Source organism: Polypterus senegalus, unplaced genomic scaffold, assembly GCF_016835505.1.
Source record: "Polypterus senegalus isolate Bchr_013 unplaced genomic scaffold, ASM1683550v1 scaffold_3520, whole genome shotgun sequence".
NCBI lineage: Eukaryota > Metazoa > Chordata > Cladistia > Polypteriformes > Polypteridae > Polypterus > Polypterus senegalus.
Genome location: NW_024386200.1, coordinates 696 through 25,405, shown reverse-complemented (window position 1 = coordinate 25,405; position 24,710 = coordinate 696). Strand labels below are relative to the sequence as shown.

At 40.7% G+C, this 24,710-nt stretch overlaps 3 non-coding genes and 1 pseudogene across 3 annotated transcripts; 2 read left to right on the top strand and 2 right to left on the bottom strand.

The window, feature by feature from the left end:
• Nucleotides 1-4,150: 4,150 nt before the first annotated feature.
• On the bottom strand, nt 4,151-4,299 carry LOC120522589 (annotated as a pseudogene).
• A 6,119-nt stretch (nt 4,300-10,418) lies between these two features.
• Nucleotides 10,419-10,536, top strand: LOC120522587. The gene has a single exon (XR_005632446.1). It is a non-coding gene; the product is annotated as a 5S ribosomal RNA (ribosomal RNA).
• A 537-nt stretch (nt 10,537-11,073) lies between these two features.
• On the top strand, nt 11,074-11,192 carry LOC120522586. Its single transcript, XR_005632445.1, has one exon. It is a non-coding gene; the product is annotated as a 5S ribosomal RNA (ribosomal RNA).
• A 417-nt stretch (nt 11,193-11,609) lies between these two features.
• LOC120522588 lies at nt 11,610-11,768 on the bottom strand. Its single transcript, XR_005632447.1, has one exon. It is a non-coding gene; the product is annotated as a U1 spliceosomal RNA (small nuclear RNA).
• Between the last annotated feature and the right edge of the window lie 12,942 nt (nt 11,769-24,710).

The window sequence follows — 24,710 nt, the reverse complement described above, 5'->3', positions numbered from 1 at the left end:
TTAAAGAAGAATCGGGAACATCTTTCTCCCTCTTCCATTTCCTGTACCCGACTTTGAAATTTTATCTTCTCCTCCCTCCTCTCATAAATCTTTGCTATATTTTTGTTTGTTTCCTTTATTCTTCTTTCCATTTCTTCATTTCTTTCCCCTTCCCCGTAGAGTTTTTCCAATTTTTCTTGTAAATTCTCCAACTCTTCCTTTCCTCTTTTACTTTCTTCTCTACCTTTCCCTTGAAAAAATTTGTGTGTTCTAAATTTCATAATATCCCACCACTACGCTATTGTCTTGCATGAATCCTTCAGGGATCTCCATTTTTTATATTTCTCCTCGTACTCTCTCCTTATTTGTTCTCTCTCTAATAGGGTTACGTTAAGCTTCCAAAACCCCATTCCTCTCTCTTCCTTCTCCCCTATTTCCACGTCTATCTCTAGGAGTTGGTGGTCCGAAAAGAAAACAGGAGTCAACCTAAAGTTTTTCGCTTTAAAACCCCTCCCAGTGAAAATATAGTCTATCCTGGAGATCCTACCCTTCCACCCTCTCCAGGTAAACCTTCTTCCTTCACCTCTCCTGTTCTTTCCATTGTCTTTTAAAGTATGATCTTGTATTATTTCTAATAGGAGCCTTGATGTTTTATCTGCCCTTCTGTCTTTGTCAATCCTGCAGTTAAAATCTCTCGCTATTATTTTATCCTCCTTTTCCCCACAAACCCTATTTAGGTTTTGCAGGAGGTCAAATCTTTCTTTCTTTCCACACGGGGCATATACGTTGATAATGCAGGTGACTTGTTCTTTATGGCTAATCTTTAAGATATCCAAATGACCCCGGATCACTTCCTCAAAATCCAGCACTTTGATTTCCTGATTTTTAATCAGGAAACCAAGACCACTGTTTTTGTTGTTATTTGATCCTGAATAATAGGCTTCCCCTTCCCACTCTTTCCCAAAACTTCTGTAAGGTTTCATCCCTGCAATTCCACATTCCTGTAGGCAGATAATATCAGCTCTTCTGGTCCTTAAAAAGCCATAAATTGTCTCCCTTCTCTTTCTTCTTGTTATCATACGGACGTTAATGGAGGCGACTCTCATTTTATTTTATTTTTTAGAGTCTTTCTCCTCGCTCTTCTTTTTGTCTGCTTTTCTACCTTTACTTCCCTGTTCCTTTTCCTCCATCACTCTCGTCAAGGCTTCTATTGGGCTTTGGTTTCGGAATGGGTTACTAATGAGGTAGGGATTGCTATCTATATCCTCACTATTCCCCTCAAAGGTTAAGAATGCTCTTGCCCCTTGGTTGTCTACCTCTTTCGTAACCTCGTACCAATCTTTCCTTAAGCTTTCCTTTTTTTCCTCCAAACCCACCCCTCTCAAAGAAGGCACATTACTCAGCAAGCTCTTCATCTCTTCTAACTCCATCGATGTCCTTTGTATACTGTTTTCAATTCTTTTTTCTATTTCTTGCTGCTTCCTCTCCACGGGGCATTTGTCTTTTCCGTCCTCAGTTGTTATTCCATCTGCCTCCTTAGAATTCTCCATTCTCACATTTTTGACTGTCCTGACCATCTCCATCTTCTTCCTTTCGTTGTTGACTCCCCCAACTGGTGTCTGGAATAGGTTTGGGCTATCCTCTTTCCTCCCCTCCTCTCCTTCTTCTACCTCTTCTTCCTCCGATTCCTCCTCATCCTCTATCCGTATGTTAATTGGTTTGACTCTACTCCCTTTGATTTTATTAGCGTAAGAGTTGGGGCATACCTTGTAATTATGATTTAATTCGCCACACAGATGGCATTTTACGTTTTGTGTACAACTCTTCGCCAAATGCCCTGTCTCACCACAATTCCTGCACTTCTCAATCGAGCATTGGGATGCAACGTGCCCTTCTTGCTCGCACTTTCTGCATACTTTCGGTTGCCCATTATAAAAAATTAAACCCTTTAACCCCTCCAATTTGTATAGTGGGTGGGAGATGCTTCAGTTCTCCCTTTTCATCTCTAGACAATTTTGCGAGGAAATTGTAATATCCTGTCTTGATTCCAAATTCATCTCGACCAACATTCCCACGCTGGACTACACAAAATCTCTCCATCCACTGCAGAATTTGCTCGTATCCTATTCTTTCTGAGAACATGACAACATTCACTGTCTTAACCTCACTTTGAGCTAGAGGCTGAATTGTCACTTTTCCCAAAGCCTTTTCACTTTTAACCTTATCATTATACACCTTGATACACTTATCAACCAGAAAATTACTGGTAAAAACAACCTCAAAAGTTTCTCGATTGTGAAAAGGCAAAGATGAATTCTACCTGTCGGGCTGCAAAACCAAGGATTCCAAACAGGATTGTTGAAATAAAAGTTTTTCGGTCCATTTTTTCTCCTTGCAAAAGCTGGAATCGAACAGCGTTCCTTCTCTCCTCGTCTGAGGCCATTGCGAACTCCTGTAGCAAAATATCAGCAAAAAAAGGGGGAATATAGGGACCCACCCCTCAAAATACTTACTCCTCTTCTTTTCTTCTCGTACAAACAAGCTCTCCAGAAGCCAAAGGAAGAAAAAAAACAAAAAATAAATGCTCCAACCGCCGCGTCCTAAGGAAAAACCAACAGTGGTGGACCTGCCAACCTACTACCAGCAATTCGAAGGCCGTGAGGTGTTCCCTAGACCGAAGGCAGAGAAGATGGTATCTCCCCTGCCAGGTAAGTATGAGTTGTACATCCTGGCGCTCATCCTCCCACTTCCTCGGCTTCATCGCACGGCAGCGGGAGGATTTCCCCACCGCAGTCTTCGGGATCCTTCGGGCTTCTTCGGCCTCTGGAGCACGCATGCGCGGAGTTAGCCGCTCATCAGGCGCCTGTGTGCCCTGTGACCCGGATGACGTGGTTGCAAAGACCTCACCACCTTGATTAGACAGGTTTCGCCAGCAAACCCAAGGTGCACCTCGCTCTTATGCAAACCAGCCACCCATCGCTGGAGCTTATTGGCTGGAAGAGAAACAGGATAGATAGGACTGAAGGGAGGTTGAATGATAAACATCCGCCCAACAGCTTAGACAGTCGGCAAGCGGCAGGCAGGAGGCAAAGCTGCGAAAGAGGGAGGCGATCCTGTGCTCCGGAGACCGAGAGGAAGAACCCCTCGGCTTGGGCGCTCGCACGGCAGCAAAGCACCATCGGGAAGACCTGCGTCGAGGCCGCCGAGTGATCTGGGGCAGCCCTGGGTACACGTTCGAGACTTGAGCCTGTGCTTGCCCTCCCTTTGATTCCACTGTGGGATTGCACGTTAGCAAGGACACGAGGTTGCTGGTCTTTTCTGGACAATGCTCCCCTTTATAAAGTTGCAGGCTCCCCGTCTGAAGAGCTGCACGAGATCTATCTGTCTATCTATCCATCCATCCATGAGGAGGAACGGGGAACAGGGGTGGTCTTAAATGGGTGGCGTGAGCCGACAGAAGGGGATCAGCATGAAGGACAACGTACATTGTAATTCAAAAGACATTCCGAAAAATTTCAAAAGACTGGCAAAACTAAAAAAAAATGAAGACAGACAGGGGAAGGAGAGAAAAAAAAAAAAACATAGGGATGTCGTATAGAAAAGAGGGCTTTCACAGTTGCCTATTTGGGGAGAGAAAAACAAGCAGCTATCGTTTACGGCCATACCACTCTGAATACACCCGAACTTGTCCGATTTCAGAAGCTAAGCAGAGTCGGGCTTGGATGGGAGACCACCTGGGAATACCGAGTGCTGTAAGCTTTTGCCTTTCTGCCAGCAGGTGTCGCCCTTCACCTCGTCTTTTTCTTTTGGCTCTTGGCAGCAAGGAAAGCGGCTTAAAATCTGTAAAGAGGCACAAAAAGGATGAATGATTATTTGTATTATTGTTTTATTACGGTGGGTGAGGGTCCTTAAGATAAATAAATAAATTGATTAGTTAATTTAAATTAATATTATTTTTGATACCATTATTCTAGGGGGCGGGGGTTCTGAAAATAAATAAATAAATGGACAGACAGACAGATTGACCGATTGACTGATTTTTGGAACTTCTTTATTTATTGCTTAAAGCTCCCAGAGCCGTTGTCTCACAGGCTCCTGCTTCACAATCGCCCAAGCACCACCTCCATAAGATGAAACGCATGTTTTCGTCTATTTTTTGAACCAGGATTATCAGGGGAGAGCGCGAACGCAGTCCCCCACTACCACAAATTATGCAGTCGAGTTTCCCGCATTTGGGAAATCGCAGGGGTCAGCACAACCGGAGTGCAATGGATGAGCCTCGCCCTGGGAGAACCTTTTTTTTTTTTCCCCTTTTTGTCTAAATTCCATCACTTAAGACAAACACTGTTTCGCTTGTCTCCTTTTTCACTTACATTTAATTTTACTTTTCAGTGTCTTAGCTTTGAACACACACACACAAAGTCTGGTCCATTTGCTAATTCACTATTATCCACCACCTTTCCCCACACGTGCTTTTTTCCTCACCCCCTTCCTCCCAATAAATATAAAATTCTTTACCTTTTTTGTATTATTCTCTGTCTTTGTTCACTTGATTCTCCATTCTTCCATTATATCTTTTTCACATTTCTGTAAAAGTCTTTCAATAGATACATTCTTACTATGTATAACAGTTTCATTCCTCTCCCACCACATATTCTCCTTTATTATATTGATTAATTTCCATTTCTCTTTTCCCATTTTTTCATTTAATCCCTTCCCCACTAAGCCATACAATACTCCTTCCTTTGTTATTTCCTTTTTCCCTATTACCCCGTCCCATTTCTGTAATACCCCTTCCCACACCTCTTGTGCCTTTCTACATTGCCAGAATACGTGCACTGCAGTTTCTAACTCCCTACATATTTCTCTTGGGCATACTGGAGATTTCGCCACTCTCCGTTTGTACATTGCAGCATTTGCGGTAAGACCTTGTGTGCCGTTAACCATCCTAGGTCTTTTTGTTTGTTTGTCAGGTCTTTAGCAGCGATTTGTTGCCACACTTTTTGGGTCTGTTCTTCCGTTAGTGGCCGGATTTTCTCTGCTATTTCTTGCTTTCCAATATATCTTTTTAGATCTTTAATCCTACCCCATATTTTGGCCTCTCCTTCCTCCCATTTATATTTCCTCAAACATTTTATAATTATTCTATACTGTTGAGGTGCCTTAAAGGCAATCGGTTTGTTGTTTGCACTTTTCCATAGTTTTACTCTCCTAAGTTCTGCTCCCACTAGATACCTTACCATGTCCGCCATTTTTCCTTTTTTATTTAAGGCCATATTAATAACTATTGCTGTATGCCTCAACATCAGCTCCTGCTCTATTTTTGGAAAGCCTTTTTCCCCCTTTCTCTTTTTGTTTCGTAACTATTTTCCTGGCTAGTCTTTCTGTCTTTGAACCCCACAGAAAAACAAAGCACATTCTTATAATTCTTTTTAGAATCCTTCGTGGAGGAAAAAACACCGTGGCCAGATATGCCAATTTGGGTACAATTATTGCTTTAACCAGCAATATTTTCCCCTCCATAGTCAAACTTCTTAGTCTCCAAAAACCAATTTTCTTATTAATCTTTTTTAGCATTTCTTTCCATTCTTGCTTTTCTGTATTGTTGTCTCCAAAATTTATTCCCAGTATTTTAACCGTATTTGAAATCTTTATCTTCCCTTCTGGTTTTTCCTTCCATTTTCCCCACAACACACAGTCACATTTTTTTAGATTCAATGTTGAGCCCGATGCCTTACAAAAGCATTCTGTATGTTCTATTATTTGATTTATGCTGCACACGTCTCTGATAATGGCGCTTACGTCATCCATATATGCGTATATCTTTATCTGTTGTCCTCCGCTTCCTGGGACTTCAACTCCCCGTATATTTTTGTCCATTCTGATCTTATGTATCAGTGGCTCAATACTTAATACAAATAAAACTGCCGACAGAGGACACCCTTGTCTTACTCCCCTCCCTACTTTTATTTCCTCTGACAGTTTATTATTTACATTAATTTTACTTGCAATTCCTTTATATAAAGTTTTTATCCAATCTACCAACAATAAAGGTACTCCTATTTTCTGAAGGATTTCCCACATATATTTGTGTGCAACTTTATCGAACGCTTTTTCAAGGTCTAGATTAATAACCCCAACATCCATATTCCTTTCTTTCATCAAACAGATACTGTCCCTGCACTTCTCCCTGGTACTACACATGCTTGTTCTTCCCCAATCACATGTTCAATTTTGTCCTTTAAGCGATTTGCCAAGACCCTTGCTAAAATTTTATATTCCTGGCAGAGTAGAGTTATCGGCCTCCAATTTGTAATATTCCCTGTCTCCTCCTTCTTGGGAATAAGAGTTATTATTCCTGTCTTCATTGTTTTTGTCATTTCTCTCTCCTTCAGGATTTCTCGAAAAAGACTCAACATATCTTCTCCAAGTATCTCCCAAAAGGTCATATAAAATTCATTCGGTAGCCCATCAATTCCCGGTGATTTGCCGCTACTCCCCATTTTCATTGCTTTCTCTATCTCCTGCAACTCTATCTCTCGTTGCAGCTCTTCTTTTTGTTCAAATGTAAAGAAACGGTCTATAGTTTGCACTAAATCTTTAACACACCCTGTGTCTATATCTTTCTCCTTATACATTTCTTCATAAAATGTTGTTATTATCCTTAATATTTCTTTGTTCCCGTTTTTTACACTTCCATCTTTATCTATCAGTTCTTTTATGCGTGTCTTCCTTCTTCTCTCCTTCACCTTCTTGAAGAAGAATCGAGAGCATTTCTCTCCTTCTTCTTGCTCTCTGACTCTGCTCTGGAACTTTATTTTTTCTTCTTTCTTCTTATATACTTCTTCCATTTCTTCTTTAATTATCCTTATCTCTATTTCAGTTTCCTCATCTCGCAAATCACAGCTATATAATTCTTCCAGTTTTTTTTGTAAACCTTGTATTTCTTCTTTCTCCTCTCTTTTCTTTTGTTTACCTTTCTTCTGAAAGAAGGCTTTTGTTTTTTCTTTCATTAATTCCCACCATCTCCTTTGGCTCCCACACCAATCTTTTAAGGTTTCCCACTCTTTGTAATATTGCTTATACTGTTTTTGAGTTTTTTCATCTTCCAACAACATTACATTTAGTTTCCAAAGAAAGTCTATTGATTCCTCTTCATTCCCTTTTCTTACTTCCACCTCTAACATTAAATGGTCAGAGAAAAAAACTGGCCTTAAGCACACAGACTTTGGGTCAAAGTTTTTATCAACGAATACGTAATCGATTCTCGACGATCTTCCTCTGGTTCCTCTCCATGTGTCTCCTTTTTCACTTCCCTTTCAACGCCTGGAAGGCATCTATCATTTGACAGTCCTTTATAATTTCATTTAATTTCCTTGCTGTTCTATCCAATTGTTGCCCTCTCTGCTCTGGATCGCTCGCGCAATTAAAATCACCCACCACCATTAAATTATTTTCAGCTGCCATTGCTATCCCAAGTAACCTAAGCACCTCCATCCTCTGAACAGTTACCGTGGGAGCATAAATATTGATCAGTTTAATTACATTGGTTCCTATTGCCATATGTACTTTCATTAGTCTTCCCATGACTATTTCTTCATATTTTTTTATTTCTATTCCTTCAGTTTTTATTAAAACCCCTAGCCCTGCATTTTTATTTTCATTTGTCCCTGAAAAGACAGACTCCCCACCTTTCCAATCCTCTTCATACTCTTTGTATGATTCTTTAAAAGGTATGCCACATTCCTGTATGCACACTATGTCTACTTTTAACCTACTCAAAAAGGAGAATACCAATTTTCTCCTCTCTTTCCTTTGAATGCTCCTAACATTCAAAGTGACTATTTGTATTTTCATTTTTTTTTAAACATAGTGTGGTCTACCTCCCCTCCTATTTTCCCTTTAGTTACGGTGAGAATATTTTTCTTTGGTTTCTTTGCAGCTTTTTTTTCAGTTTTCCATTCCTCTATTCCCTTCATCCTTGTCGTACATAGGAAACCTTCCATGTCCTTTGCCTCCAAATACGAGGGTGCTAGACCCCATTCCTGTGCTTTCCCTCCACCTTCGTCTGTTTTTTCAGGACTAGCTGGTGATAATAAGTCTGTCCCACGTTTTTTTTGTAAACCAGGGTTAACTTGTATCGCTTCTTGGTTTTCTTTTATCTTTTCCAGACCTAGATTTCCTACCATTTCCTGCTGCGGTGATTGACACAAACTTGCCGCTCCACTTAATATTTCCATAATCTCTTCGGTATGGAATAAAATATTTTGCGATGACTGCTCTTTTCTACTATCGTAGTCTCTGTCTTCTCTCCCAGAAAAGCCAAGAAATCATTTTCTCCACTATTCTTAAATTCTTCTTCTTCTTCGTACTCTCTCCTCCTTGTTCCTGCAGAATTTATGACCTCTATTTTGTCATCCTTCCTCCTCTCTGCTCCTTGCAAACTTTCGCTTTTATTTTCTTCCATTTCCCTCTCTTCCTCGGACTCTTCATCTAAAAGTGCTATCACTTTCTCCTCATTCCTCCCTTTCCTCCTAACTACGTTGGCATAGGAAACTGGACAATCGCGAAATACATGTGCCTCCTGCCCACATAGATTGCATTTTATCGGTTTTCTACATTCCCTTGTACTATGTCCCTCCTCTTTACAATTTCTGCACTTAATTACCTCGCACTCCACAGCTTTATGTCCTTCGCTTCCACATCTTCTGCATACTTGCGGTTGGCCTGGGTAAAAAACATGCCCCCTCACTGTCCCAATTTGTATAACTGGAGGCAAATGTCTAATCTCTTTGGTTTCATCATCTTTTCTCAAAACCACATCAAACCTGTATAACCCATTCTTTATGCCGTCTTCATCTGTCATCTGCATACTTGATTTAACATCACAATATTGCAAAAGCCAAGTTGAAATATCCTGCATTCTAACCTTCTCTGTATACATAATTACATTTATTTTTTTATCCAGTCTATCACTTAATGGTAAGATTAAAAATCTTTCCAAAACTGGATTACCATTTTTCTCCTTACTCACAGTTCTTAAGCACTTATCATATAAACCTCTATTCTTGAAAACCACTTCAAAAGTGGTCTTACCCGGGAATGCAAAAAGGTAGTCAATCTCACCCGGCATAAAGGTTAAGATCCTCTGCAGCACCTCCTTGCTGAATTGTCCTCGATCCATTTGTCCTTCCTTTAGTTCAAATCGAACCACGTTCCTTCTGTCTCGTCCATCCACCAGTATCCGTGAAGCAGGTCTCCCCGATACTCCAAGTTCTTGATCCATGACCGGTCCTGCCGCCAAACTGCTAGAGTACAGTGCCTCCGCCATCTTTCACCTGCAAAATATTAAATCGCCGCGCACCAAGGGAAGCAGACAACAGGATGGTGGACATGCCAACCTATCCTGCGCTGGATCCGAGGCCGTGGGGCGCTCCCTAAACCTGACAAGGAAGAACCATATGGTATCTCCCCTGCCAGGTAAGTATGAGTTGTACAGCCCGGCGCTCATCCTCCCACTTTCTCGGCTTCGTCGCTCGGCAGCGGGAGGATTTCCCCAGCGCAGTCCTCGGTCCTTCGGGATCCTTCGGGATCGCTTCGGGCTTCTTCAGCCTCTGGAGCGTGCATGCGCGGGAGTTAGCCGCTCACCAGACGCCCGTGTGCCCCGTGACCCGGATGACGGGGTTGCAAAGACCTCACCACCTTGATTAGACAGGTTTCGCCAGCAAACCCAAGGTGCACCTCGCTCTTATGCAAACCAGCCACCCATCGCTGGAGCTTATTGGCTGGAAGAGAAACAGGAGAGATAGGACTGGGCGGGACGCTGAATGATAAACAGCCGCCAACAGCTTAGACAGGCGGCAAGCGGCAGGGAGGAGGCAAAGCTGCGAAAGAGGGAGGCGATCCTGCGCTCCGGAGACCGAGAGGAAGAACCCCTCGGCGTGGGCGCTCGCACACGGCAGCAAAGCACCATCGGGAAGACCTGTGTCGAGGCCACCGAGCGATCTGGGGCAGCCCTGGGTACACGTTCGAGACTTGAGCCGGTGCTTGCCCTCCCTTTGATTCCACTGTGGGATTGCACTTTAGCAAGGACACGAGGTTGCTGGTCCTTTCTGGACGATGCTCCCCTTTATAAAGTTGCAGGCTCCCCGTCTGAAGAGCTGCACGAGATCTATCTGTCTGTCTATCCATCCATCCATGAGGAGGAACGGGGAACAGGGCTGGTCTTAAATGGGTGGCGAGAGCCGACAGAAGGGGATCAGCATGAAGGACAACGTACATTGTAATTCAAAAGACATTCCGAAAAATTTCAAAAGAATGGCAAAACTAAAAAAAAATGAAGACAGACAGGGGAAGGAGAGAAAAAAAACATAGAATGTCGTTTAGAAAAGAGGGCTTCCATAGTTGCCTATTTGGGGAGAGAAAAACAAGCAGCCATCGTTTACGGCCATACCACTCTGAAACGCCCGAACTCGTCCGATCTCGGAAGCTAAGCAGAGTCGGGCTCGGTTAGTATTTGGATGGAAGACCGCCTGGGAATTCCGAGTGCTGTAAGCTTTTGCCTTTGTGCCAGCAGGAGTTGCCCTTCACCTCGTCTTTTTCTTTTCCTCCTTCCACCCGTGTCAGAAGCTGGGCTCTTGGCAGCCGAGTGATCTGGGGCAGCCCTGGGTACACGTTCGAGACTTGAGCCGGTGCTTGCCCTCCCTTTGATTCCACTGTGGGATTGCACTTTAGTAAGGACACGAGGTTGCTGGTCCTTTCTGGACGATGCTCCCCTTTATAAAGTTGCAGGCTCCCCGTCTGAAGAGCTGCACGAGATCTATCTGTCTATCTATCCATCCATCCATGAGGAGGAACGGGGAACAGGGCTGGTCTTAAATGGGTGGCGAGAGCCGACAGAAGGGGATCAGCATGAAGGACAACGTACATTGTAATTCAAAAGACATTCCGAAAAATTTCAAAAGACTGGCAAAACTAAAAAAAAATGAAGACAGACAGGGGAAGGAGAGAAAAAAAAAAAAAAAACAGCGCTGTCGTTTAGAAAAAAGGGCTTCCATAGTTGCCTATTTGGGGAGAGAAAAACAAGCAGCCATCGTTTACGGCCATAGCACTCTGAATACGCCCGAACTCGTCCGATCTCGGAAACTAAGCAGAGTCGGGCTCGGTTAGTACTTAGATGGGAGACCGCCTGGGAATACCGAGTGCTGTAAGCTTTTGCCTTTCTGCCAGCAGGTGTCGCCCTTCACCTCGTCTTTTTCTTTTGGCTCTTGGCAGCAAGGAAAGTGGCTTAAAATCAGTAAAGAGGCACAAAAAGGATGAATGATTACTTGTATTATTATTTTATTATGGTGGGTGGGGGTCCTTAAGATAAATAAATGAATTGATTAGTTAATTTAAATTAATATTATTTTTAATACCATTTTTCTAGGGGATGGGTGTCCTGAAAATAAATAAATAAATAAATAAATAAATGGACAGACTGACCGATTGACTGATTTTTGGAACTTCTTTATTTATTGCTTAAAGCTCCCAGAGCCGTTGTCTCACAGGCTCCTGCTTCACAATCGCCCAAGCACCACTTCCATAAGTTGAAACGCATGTTTTCGGTCTGTTTTTTAAACCAGGATTATCAGGGGAGAGCGCGAACGCAGTCCCCCACTACCACAAATTATGCAGTCGAGTTTCCCGCATTAGGGGAAATCGCAGGGGTCAGCACACCCGGAGTGCAATGGATGAGCCTTGCCCTTTGAGAACTTTTTTTTTTGTCTAAATTCCATTACTGAGAACAAACACTGGTTTTGCTTGTCCTTTTTTCACTTACATTTAATTTTTTTGTTCCAGTGTCTTAGCTTTTAGCACACATACACAAAGTCTGGGCAATTTGCTAATTCACTGTTACTCTTCACCATTTCACCACCGTGACACTAATTTTTTTTTTTTAAACTTTATATTAAAGTTCTTTACCTTTTCTCTATGTACTTTTATTCTTTTTAACTTCTTCTTTTATCTTCCATTCCTACCGTATCTCTTTTTCACATTTCTGTAACAGTCCTTGTTATGTATTACCAATTCATTCCTCCACCAACACATATTTTCTTTTATGGACACTGTGAGCGCTGAAGTCGAAAAACAATGGAAAAACTTAATCCCAATTAAAGCAAAAATAATTTCTTTATTCTTAATTCTTGGTGAGTAGAGAGAATGTGAGACTGCCTCTTTCCAATTCAGTCAACTGATTTGGATTTTGGCAGAATATCTAAAGTAAACCTGTTCTCTCTTTTATATCCTAGAAAAGAAAAAAAAACCCTAGCAGTTCATTCTGAGGTTATGCATAGCTTAGGTTAAATCTTAATTTATGATATACTGGAATGTTCTTAAAACCTGAAACAAACAGCCATTTGCATTCCTAAGGAATACACCCTTCTAATTATACACACTTAGAATCAATTTAAACATTCTTATAGTCCATAAAGATCTTACATTCTTCACAGGGTCTTCTGATAGTATCAGAGGTCAGCCTCTCCTATAAATGATAAAAGTTTGTCCCTTAATGCTGTGCACACAGCCCAACTCCTTTTCTGCATAAATCAGGAACAAATCATATAGCTCTCTGCAGCATGATCAACTCAAAACACAGTCCTTGATATCTGTGAGTTAAATAATAATGTTTTCTCTTCCTCAGTTCCCCCCTTTGCACATAAAATGTGCACATGAGAATGATCAGACCCAATCATCCGGAAGCAAAGGGTTGTAATTAGGGTTTTGGGAATTGTCAGCACGAAGAAAATAGGCTTTTGTGAGAGAGGTGTCAATAAGCCTCTGAAGGAGGCCATGAATACAGGGGATGAGGCAGCAACCACAAACCTTGAGATCATGTTGCTGAGCCTTCCAGGGCTGGTAACCCCAGTCATAGGTACCTGTATTTGCAAATACCCACTGGCATTTTTCTCTATTACTGCCATAATGAATGGAGACAGTAGTCACACACACACACACACACACATATTTTTTTTAGCCCTAGTCCATTGTTCATGGCTGCCGGTTCCACAAGGAGCAACAGTACAATAGTCAATCTGGAGTGAGGTAGTCTTCCCTACTTGGAAAGTTAGTGTGGAAAGGTCCCCATAAGTTCGTTGTCGCATGTTCAAGGGGACAGAAAAAGTTATTAATAATAGAACTAAGAATGCCATTCTTTGCAATGTGAGACGTGGATCCAGGCAGGAAGTCCTTCGACTTTAACAGCGTGACGTGTAGATAATAGCACCTGGAATGGTCCCCTCCAACGAGGTTGATGCCAATGTTTCCTTCGGGTGTCTCTGACCAGTATCCGGATTCCAAGGGGGATCTGGATCTCTGTTGGTGGGGGACCGGTCCGCCAAGCCTTGTTAACTTGTTCATGGACTTCCTTCAGGGAAGCTCGGAAACCTGCAAGACTAGAGAGAAGATCATTGTCCACAATATGCAGAGTAACATTTCCGATAACCGTGCCAGGCATGGGGCGTCCAGTTAAAATTTCAAATGGTGATAGTCCCAACTGCCGATGTGTTCTTCCTCTCAACCCCATCAAGGCCAGGAGTAGATCGTCTGGCCAGGTTAAGTTTGTCTGCTCACAGATTTTTGCCAATTTTGATTTTAGGGTACCATTGCACCTTTCTACAATACCTCCACTTTGAGGATGGTATTTGCAGTAATGATGCACATTTATCAAGAGCCAAGTAGTCAGCCTATTTATTACAAAATTCACAAAGTGGGTTCTGTTATCGGTATTCAGTTTCTGTGATATTCCCCATCTTGGAATGATTTCTTTTATTAAAGCTTTAGCCACAGTTTTTGCATCTGCATGTTTAGAGAGAAAACTTCCACCCATCGGGAGAACACATCGACAATTACCAAGCAATAACGGTAGCCTTTAGACGGTGTTAACTCAATGAAATCCATTTGGAGATGTTCAAAGGGACCCATTGGGTTAGGAGTGACGGAGGGGCATACCTGAGTACCTTTACCTACATTAAACCTTTGGCATAGTGCGCATCGTCAGCAGAATTTTTCAGCATATGTAGAGAACCCTGTGGTTTCCCAATGCTGCTCGACATCCTGAGTTATAGTGTCTTTTCCTGCATGATCCAGGCCGTGTGAGAATTTGCCATTCCTGGAAAAGAAGCCTTTGGGAGGAAAGGTTTGTTAGTTTGCTTATGGGTCCAGACCCCAGCAGAGAGGGATCCTTCTTGGGACCACTTTATCCTTTCTCGGTCAGTGGTAGCGCTCTGTAAAGAAATAATTTGATTATCAGGGTCTTTGTCATCCTTCTGTTGGAATAAAGACTGGTGTGTTATTACAGGCGGCCTGTTTAGCAAATGGTCAGCCAGTTCATTTCCTTGGCTGAATGGGCTTTGTTTCCCAGTAATGGGCTTGGCATTTAGCTATTGCCAGTTTTGATGGTTCTGTTATAGCTTTGAGAAGGGATTCCACTAATTTCTGGTGTTGTATGGGCTTACCAGTACTGGTTTGGAATCCCCTTAATTTCCATAATGCCCCATGATTATGGAAGACTCCAAAGGCAGATCTGGAATCTGTGTAAATGGTTATGACTTTTCTTTCAGACAACTGGCAAGCTCGAGTGAGAGCTATTAGCTCAGATGCTTGTGCACTTAAACTAGAAGAAATTTGGTTTGCTTCAAGTAAGTGGTCTTCCTTGACCACTGCATAACTGGTGGAGAGTGTTCTGTCGTCCAATCCCAAGGAAAAGCCATCCTCATAAAGAATTTCTCCCGTTTCTAGTAGAGTTTCCTGGAGGTCCAGACTAGGTTTTAGGACCTTTGCTAACTCATCCTGGCAGTTATGTGGTTCCCCCTCTCCCTCAGTGGGAAGTAGGGTAGCCGGATTCAGAGTTGAGCATCTTTCAATAGTGACATTTGACAGGGTACAGAGCACATTTTAATAGTGTATTGCCCTTACAGTAGTGAGGTAGTTCACCATGTTTCCCTCACTTGTTAATGCACTCTATCTGTAAGGCACTATGCAAACCTGCAAGCCTTTTCCTACATTAAATCTTCGCCATAATGTAGACCTCTTACAGAACTGATCAGCAAAGTTAGAAAAACCCCGGGCGTGACAGTATTGTTGCACCTGTGCCATCATTGCATCTTCTGGAAGGGTGGGCCAAACCATGCGCAGCCTTTGCAATTCCTAGAAAAAAGGATGTTTAGTTAATGGATGGATCTAAATTCCTTTCAGAGCTTTATCTGATTCCTCTTTCTGTGACGTCTTTATCTCCTTTTTCCATTGCTACAGTTCGTAGAGATAGTACTGCATCCTTTTGTGACTCTTGTTCCTCCTCCTGTAATAGAAATGAAGAAGTTAGTGGTGAAGTTGGATCCTGGGCAGCTTTCTTTGCCCACATGTCTGCTTGCACATTTTCCTTACTCACTGGATTCGTTTTCCCTGTGTGAGCTTGACACTTCACTACCGCAAGCGCACCTGTCAAATGAGATGTTTTTGTCTGTACTAAGATGGAATGTACAGCATGTGGTACCTTAACAGTTAATAAACTCATGAGAACAACATCTGAGAATGCTAATATGGCCTCTGTTATTGCAGCAGCTGCTTTTAAACAGGCCGGGATTGTAGCGGCCACTGGATCCAGTTTTATTTGTTAATTTTTTTTTTTTAGAATAGTATGTGACCGGTCATTGTCTATTTCCTTGTTGTTGAGTTAATACTGCAGTCATACAATCCCTTTCTCGTCCACAAACAGAGTGAAAGGACGAGACTACCGTAGTCCGGAACTCTTAACGCAGGCGCAGACATAAAAATTTAGTTTATATCAGTTAAAGCCTTCTCAGCCTGCTCCGTCCATGAAATTTTATCAGTCAAAACCAAATTAGAAGAGGTCGCTAATTCTTGGAGTGGCTGTGCTTTTCAACAAAAAAAAAACTTTTTTAACCCATTGCCGGCAATATCAATATCATAACATTCCAAGAACAGACATAACTTGCCGTCTTGCAGACTGTGCACATTCCCCTGAAGTCAAATCATGACTCAGGTATTTCATTTTTCTTTCAACCCATTGCAACTTTTTCCGGAACACTTTCAACTTTTTATCTTTTCTAGTTCTTGTACATACACACATGAACACGCGCGCACACACACATGCACGCACACACACACACTCACATGCACGCACACAGAGCCTCTATATATCCCTGCGGCATCACAGCTCAGGTCCAATGCTTCCCTTTAAAAGTGAATGTGAACCAGAACTGAGACTCAGGGTGTACAGTAATTGAAAAGAAAGCATTCACAAGATCAGTAACAGAAAACCACATAGCAGTGGCCGGGACAGTACAGAGAATAGTGGAAGGTTTCGAGACTATAGGAGTCCTAGGGTGTATAGCAGCATTGACTCCGCGGAGGTCCTGAATGAATCGTCATGAATCATATGTTTTCTAACTGGAAGAATAGGAAAGTATTGGATTGGAATAATAGCACCCCGCTTAACTAAATCAGCATAAACAATTGTAATACCGGTCTCAGCCTCAAACGAAATAAGAAATTGTGCACAATGTAAACGGAAGGATGACTTTGGGAAAATGACCAAGGGTTCAATATGATCTATTCAGACAAAATATTATTTCCCTTGTACCCGGAGAGATGAGTGGAGCAAATCTAACTAAAAAATTTTAAGGGTAAACAGCATGGGTTTAGGTGGAGAAGTGAAAGATAAATGACAGAACGGATCGGGTTACAGGTACAACTAGTTCTACTGCTATTTTCTTAACAGATCTATCTAGGTGAACTAAATGTTAGGTCCCACATACTCCCAATCCTCCCCTTCTGGACATGCTATTACCAATTGTCTCACATTATGCCACTGAAAACGAGAGGATTTAGCAATGAGGATATGTGGTAAAACCACTCCAGAAGAAAAGCAATTGTTGTAAAAAGAGAAATACTGCTCCAGCCAGTTTTGCTGAGATATAACAGTTCATTAGGCAAATAGTCTTTTTTCTGAAAACAGCAGCTGAAAAGTCCAAGAGTCAGACTTCATCATAATACAGTCCAAAAATCATGCAATACAGTAAAATGATTTTGAATACTGTAATCCAAGAGGAACCCAGGACAGCAGAGATTTTTGCTGTTTTGAGACAAACATGAACAATCAAGGCAGCATACAAGCATGTAATGGTGGTGGTCAGTGCAAGGACGGTGTGCTGTTCTGATGCAACCTTCACTCTTTATTTGTAACTGAAATGCAAAGGCACAGGCGGACCATCAAGTCTTGTCAAAGTTCACTGGGCATTAGAGGGCTGATATATTTTGCTTTTTTTGTGCTCGTAACTGTCCACTGAACACTGAACTGGCCACTATCAACCCGCTGTCATCCCAGAGTCTCTGTCCATTGCACTCTCACATCATTTCTGCCTGAAATGAGCTTTCCTTCTAAGGACCTGAATCCATTCTGCAGTATTTGGCTTATATATGTCATCTAATTGTTTCTTCATTGTCATGAACTGGTTCAGCAATTCCTGCACCACCTCTTTTAATTCTTGCAGGTCCCAGTTTCTTTGCACCATGAAGGTGGGACAGTTTTAATCTGAGTCAGGCTGTTGTACATTATATTGCGGAAAGGGCACTTGTATTAATGGTGCTTGAAATTCCATCCTTTCATATTCATGTTTTTGACCCTGAGGGTCAGAATCGGGCTTATTAGGTATCCCTTTCCCGCTCTTCATCCTCTCTGGCTGAAACTGTTCATTTTTAAAATCATCGGACCATCTTCTTCCTCTCCCTCATTAATTCCTCAAGCTGCCCAAGGGGTGGTGATGGACTATTGTCCTCAAAGGGAGTGGACACGCATGCTGACGCTAAATCAAGGTATAATCTCTTCTTCTTTTTATTTATATTATATTTACTTATTCTTCGTTCTTGAATTATCAAGGACAACTTTTCTCTTTCTACGATAAGTTTAATTTGGCTTTGCAGTCCCTCATTGCACTTCTGCATCGCTTTCAGGGCTCTATCTTTAATTATCAATTCCCATCTATTAAAACATTTCCATTATCTCGCTAGAGCACCCTCGTGCTTTTCTATATACAATCTACCTAACTTCCTGTAGTTCACTCATATCACCAGAGCCTTCTACTGGCCACCTGCCCCTGCTCTGTTCATTCCACCGTTTACAATTGTTTTTTTTAAATCTAACCCTGTTTTCTGTTCTATGTAGTTTCTTGGAGAGCCGCTTTTTTTTTTTTTCTTGGTATGTTTTCCGAAAACAATAATCCGAACAGAGGCTCCTCATTCACACCCTGTTTTTTCAATCTCTTTCTTTAGCAAATTCCCGACCGGGAGGTACTTTCCCTTTTTATTAAATTTCCACCTCTCCCTTCTAATTATAAGTCTACTTAAGACTCCGTCTCATTCCAAGAGGCGCTCTAATCGTTACGTCCCAGTACCTCTCCCGGACGGTAAAGCAATTGTACTCAGCGGTCACCGATCTTATTCCTGTCTGCAATTGCACCTTCACTCGGGTTCTCCGACAGGAGGGGAACTGTTCAGGTGCCAAATAAACAGTGGAAGTAACACCCGAGGAAGACAGGAATAGTTCAATCAATTAGTCTTTTATTCAGTCACAGATGAGTACGTTGATTCATGCTTTCTGTTTCCCAAAGGAGTTGTAACCGGTTTGCTATTAGTTTTCCCCATGGTCAGTGAGTTTTCCGCACTCTTTTTGCTAAACCAGCCTCAATTGTCACTTCACTCCCGGTCCCTCCTGTTCCCTGGTCCACCGGGACGATCAACCTGATTAGCGGACTGACAGTTTCACCTGAAGGCCGCTGGTTACTGCTGTTAAGGTGATCATTTCCTGAGTGACCCGTTGAGTTCAGAATATAACCAGACCGTTAGAGCAAAGAGTCTCGCCTCCGCAACAGTGCTTTTTCCCGATCACGAAATGTTCAGTTATTTATCTATTCTTCCCACTCCCTTCCTTTATTTTACTTTTAAGACTCTAAGAGACTTCTTCTTCATTTCCTAGGGAGTGTACTAACTCATGTCCTTAACATTCATAATCTTTACACTGTTTTATTTCCGAGAGCTTATCTATACATTCGGTCCACTCACTGCCTGGTTTCATTTCCCCGGTCGGACTCCCTCGGTCTACTCACCAAGAATTTTTTCCTCCCACCTGGAAGTTCCCAGTTTACTCGACTTTCAGGAAGAATCAGAGGAAGTCAAGGATTCCCCATGCAGGAGTCGCCCGAGGCAGGCCAGTCCTAACTTTTTCCGGATCTGGTCCTCCCGACCCGGCCAGTGTCGGTCCTTTTACCGGTCCTCTGGACGATCCTGCTCGACGATCCTGCTCAAGGAGTTGCTTGGCCGTCTCTGCCCCACGTTGGGCGCCAAAAACTGTGAGCACTGAAGTCGAAAACAATGGAAGAACTTAAACCCAATTAAAGTAAAAATAATTTCTTTATTCTTAATTCTTGGTGAGTAGAGAGAATGTGAGACTGCCTCTTTCCAACTCAGTCAACTGATTTGGATTTTGGCAGAATATCTAAAGTAAACCTGTTCTCTCTTTTATATCCTAGAAAAGAAAAAAAACCCTAGCAGTTCATTCTGAGGTTATACATAGCTTAAGTTAAATCTTAATTTATGATATACTGGAATGTTCTTAAAACCTGAAACAAACAGCCATTTGCATTCCTAAGGAATACACCCTTCTAATTATACACACTTAGAATCAATTTAAACATTCTTATAGTCCATAAAGATCTTACATTCTTCACAGGGTCTTCTGATAGTATCAGAGGTCAGCCTTTCCTATAAATGATAAAAGTTAGTCCCTTAATGCTGTGCACACAGCCCAACTCCTTTTCTGCATAAATCAGGAACAAATCATATAGCTCTCTGCAGCATGATCAACTCAAAACACAGTCCTTGATATCTCTGAGTTAAATAATAATGTTTTCTCTTCCTCAACACTAACCATTTTCCATTGCTTTATTGACATTTTTTCATTTAGCTCCTTTCCTACCAAACCATATAGTACACCTTCTTTTGTAATTTCTTCAAACCCTAAGTCCCCTTTCCATTCTCTTCCCACATATCTCCACACTTCTTGTGCATATCTGCAGTTCCAGAATACATGCTCTACAGTCTCTCTGCTTCTACACAATTATCCCTTGGACACATTTTACTTTTATCCACTCTCCTTTTGTACATAAATGTATTCGTCGGTACAATTTCATTTACTACCATCCATCCCAAATCTTTTTGTCTGTTTGTTAATTCTTTATTTGACGTTTGTTGCTACACTTTTCTTACTTGCACCTCCGTTAGTTCTTGAATTTTTCTCATTGTTTCCTTTTTTCCTATGTATTTCTTTAATTTCCTTTTTTTCCCCACATTTTTGAATCTCCTCCCTCCCATTCATACCTTTGTAAACATTTTTTTATGATCTTAAAGTGTTTTGGCACGTTAAACGCCACAGGTCTGTTATTAGTTATTTTTAACAGTTTCGTTTTTCTTAGTTCTGTCCCTAGTAAATATCTCATCATATCTGCAAATTTTCCTGTTTTATTTAGTGCCATGTTCACCACTGTTGCTGTATGTTTTAGTTCCAACTCCTCTTCAATGTCTGGAAATCCTTTTCCTCCGTTTTCTTTGGTCTTTACTACCTTTGTTCTAGCCAGTTTTTCACACTTCGAATTTCATAGAAATACAAAACAAGTTCTTATAATCTTTCTTAGTATTTTCTATGGTGGGTAATAAACAGTTGCTAAATATGATCATTTCGGTAGGATGATTGCTTTAACCAGCAATATTTTTCCTTCCATTGTCAAATGTCTCAAGCTCCAAAACCTTATTTTTTGATTAATCTGATTTAACATTCCCTTCCATTCCTCCTTTTCTATATTGTCATCTCCAAAGGTAATCCCAAGTACTTTTACTTTATTCGTCAGTCTTATCTTTTCTTTTGGTTCTTCTTTCCATTTTCCCCATATCTTACATTCACATTTTTTTAAGTTTAAATTTAACCCTGAGGCCCTACAAAAAATTTCCGTGTGCTCTATTACTTGCTTTACACTCCAAGCATCCCTTATTAATACCGTGACATCATCCATATAAGCAAACAACTTTATCTGCTGCCCTCCACTTCCCGGAACTTCAATTCCTCTTATGTTGTTGTCATTTCTAATCATATTCAGCAATGGCTCAATGCTCATTACGAATAAAACTGCTGACAACGGACACCCTTGCCGTACTCCACATTCAACTTTTATTTCTTCTGTCAATCTATTCTTTAATTTTACTTCCTATTCCTTTATATATTGCCTTTAGCCATCCCAAAAATTCTTCTGGAACTCTCATTTTTTGTAATACCTTCCACATATAATTATGTGCGACCTTGTCAAATGCTTTTTCCAAATCTAAGTTAATTAACCCTACGTCCAAGTTTTTTTCTTTCATTACGCTAATGCAATCTCTTATCAAACACAATTTTTCTGCAGCACTCCTCTCCTGTACCACACATGCCTTCTCTTCTTTTATTATTTCCCCCACGTATTCTTTCAATCTGTTTGCCAAGACTCTTGCCAGTATTTTGTAATCCTGACAAAGTAATGTAATTGGCCTCCAGTTTTTTACCTCCTTTTTGTCATCCTGCTTGGGAATAAGCGTTATTGCTCCTCTTTTCATTGTACTTGTCATTTCTCCATGTTTTAAAATTTCCAAAAACAAGACCAGTACATCATTTTTTAAACTCTTCCAAAAAGTCAAATTAAATTCGATCGGTAATCCGTCTATCCCTGGTGTTTTTCCTCTACTGCACATTTTGATCGCTGCTTCAACCTCTTCCATTTTTATTTCCTGACATAACATTTTTCTTTGTTCTTCTGTATAAAATCGATCTATTGTTTTTTCTATATTGTCGATATACTCATTCTCAATCTCTTTTTTTCCATATATGTCTCTATAATGATTTACAACTATTTCCATTATTTCTTTATTTCCTTTTTTTAGTCTCAATTTTTATCCATCATTTCTTCCATTCTTGATTTTTTTCTCCTCTCCTTTATTTTCTTAAAAAAAATCTGGAGCACTTTTCTCCTTCTTCTTGTTCTCTAACTCTACTTTTAAATTTTATTTTTTCTTCTTTTTTCCTAAATAATTGTGCTAGTTTTTCTTTTATTATCCTTATCTCTGTTTCATTATAATCCTCTCTACTGTACTCTCTTTCAAGATTTTCCTGCAATATTTTTATTTCTTCCTTGTTTTTTTTTGCTCTGTTCTCTGCCTTTTTTTGGAAAAACTCTTTTGTGTTTTTCTTCATTAGCTCCCACCACTCTCTTTGTGTCCCACACCATTCTTTTAAAGTTGTCCATCCTTTGTAATATTGCTGATACTCCTCTCTTATTTTCTTGTCTTCTAACAATTTTATATTTAACTTCCATTGGAAGTCTTTGGTCTCGTCACCACTCCCTTTTTCTACTTCCACCTTCAACATACTATGATCCGAAAAAAACACTGGCTGCAATTTACATTTCTTTGGTTCATAAGTCTTGTCCGTAAATATATAATCTATTCGGGAGGATTTTTTTCCTGCCCCTCTCCAAGTAACCCCTTTTTCATTACCTTTCAATTTTCTAAATACATCTATCATTTCACAATCTTTAATGATTTCTCCTAGTTTTTTTGATGTTTTGTCCATTTGTTGTTCTTTATTTTTTTGTTCAGTTGAACAATTAAAATCACCAACCACCATTAAGTTTCTTTCATTTGCCATTGTAATTTCTAAGAATCTTAACATTTCCATTCTCTCTACTGGTGTTGTTGGTGCGTATACATTTATCATATTCATAATATTATTTCCTTTTACCAGTTTTACTTTCATTAATCTCCCTTTTATAATTTCTTCAGATCCTTTTATTTGTATCTCCTTATTCTTTATTAATACTCCTATACCTGCATCTTTATTTTCATTTGTTCCTGAAAACACTGAATTACCTTCTTTCCAATCCTTCGCGTACTTTTCATACGATTTTTCATTTGGTAAACTACACTCTAGCAAACAAAAAATATCTGCAGGAATGTCCTTCAGAAAGGAGAAAACTATTCTCCTCCTCTCCTTTCTCTTAATACTCCTTACATTTATTGTTACTATTTTTACTTTCATTTTTCTTCCCGGTATTTTGTTCTACCTCACCTCCTATTTTTCCTCTATATGCTGCTGTTACATTCTTTTTTGCTTTTTTGGCTGCTTTCCTTTCCGTTTTCCACTCCTCCACTCCTTTCATCCCTGTTGTTGTAAGGAACCCTTCCATGTCTCTAGATTCCAAATAGGAGGGATTTGCTCCCCATTCCTGGCTGTTTTCGTCCCCTTCGTCACCCTTTCTAGTGTTACCTGGTGACAACAGGTCTGGGCCCCTTTTTTTTGTAACATTGGGTTTACTTGTGTCATCCCAATATTTTCTTCCATATCATCCTGCCCTGTGCTTTTCATTTGCACCTACTGAGATGATGGGCATAAAAGTGCAGATCCACTTAAGATGTCCATGATCTCTTCCGTATGGAACAATATGTTTTGTGAACACTGCTCCATTCTTCTATCTATGTCTTGTTCTGTCTTTTCTTCTATAAGGGCTAAAATATCACTCTCTTCTCCATGTTTCGTCCCTTCTTCTTCCTCTAATCTTCTCTCACCCCTTTCTTCCAGACTTAAGGCCTCTGTTTCTTCATATGTCCTCAAGCTATTCCCTGGTGTTTCATTACTCTGCACTTCCTCCTTTTCTTCTTCTGATTCTTCATCTAACAGTGCAATAACTCTGTCTCTCATATTATTTGCTTTTACAACATTGGCGTAGGAGACAGGACAATCCTTAAAGGCATGTGCTTCCTGTTCACATAAATTGCATATCATTGGTCTTCTGCACTGTCTTGTGCTGTGTCCCTCCTCTTTGCAATTTCTGCACTTAATTGTTTTACAGTCTATTGCTTTATGACCCTCCTTACCACACCTCCTACATAATTGGGGTTGTCCAGGGTAAAAGACGTGTCCTCTTACCACACCAATTTGTACAACCGGTGGCACGGGTACAACTCTGTCAGTTTCACTCTCCCTCTTCAGAACTACGTCAAACTTATACAGGCCATTTTTTATCCCATCCTCATCTGTCATTTGCATGCTAGTTTTAACTTCACAAAACTGCAATAACCACGTAGATATATCTTGGATTTTTACCTTCTCACTATACATAATTCTTCTCTTGTACATAGCTGCGTTTGCCGGTAGCACCTCATATACTGTTAACCAACCTAAATCGTTTTGTTTATTTGTCATTTCTTTAGCAGCAATTTGTTGCCATACTTTCTTTGTCTGTTCTTCTGTTAGTGATTGAATTTTAACTGCTATTTCTTGCTTTTCAATATATTTTTTAAGATCTTTAATCCTTCCCCATTTTTTTGCCCCTCCTTCCTCCCATTTATATTTCCTCAGGCATTTTGTTATTATTATATAATGTTCAGATGCCTTAAAGGCAATTGGTCTGTTGTTTGCAGTTCTCCACAATTTCTCTTCTCAATTCAGCTCCCACTAAATTCCTTATCATGTCCGCCATTTTACCTTTTTTGTTCAATGCCATATTAACTACTGTTACTACATGTTTTAATATTAATTCCTGCTCTATTTTTGGAAAGCCTTTTCCTCCTTTTTCTTTCTGTTTGGTTACTGTTTT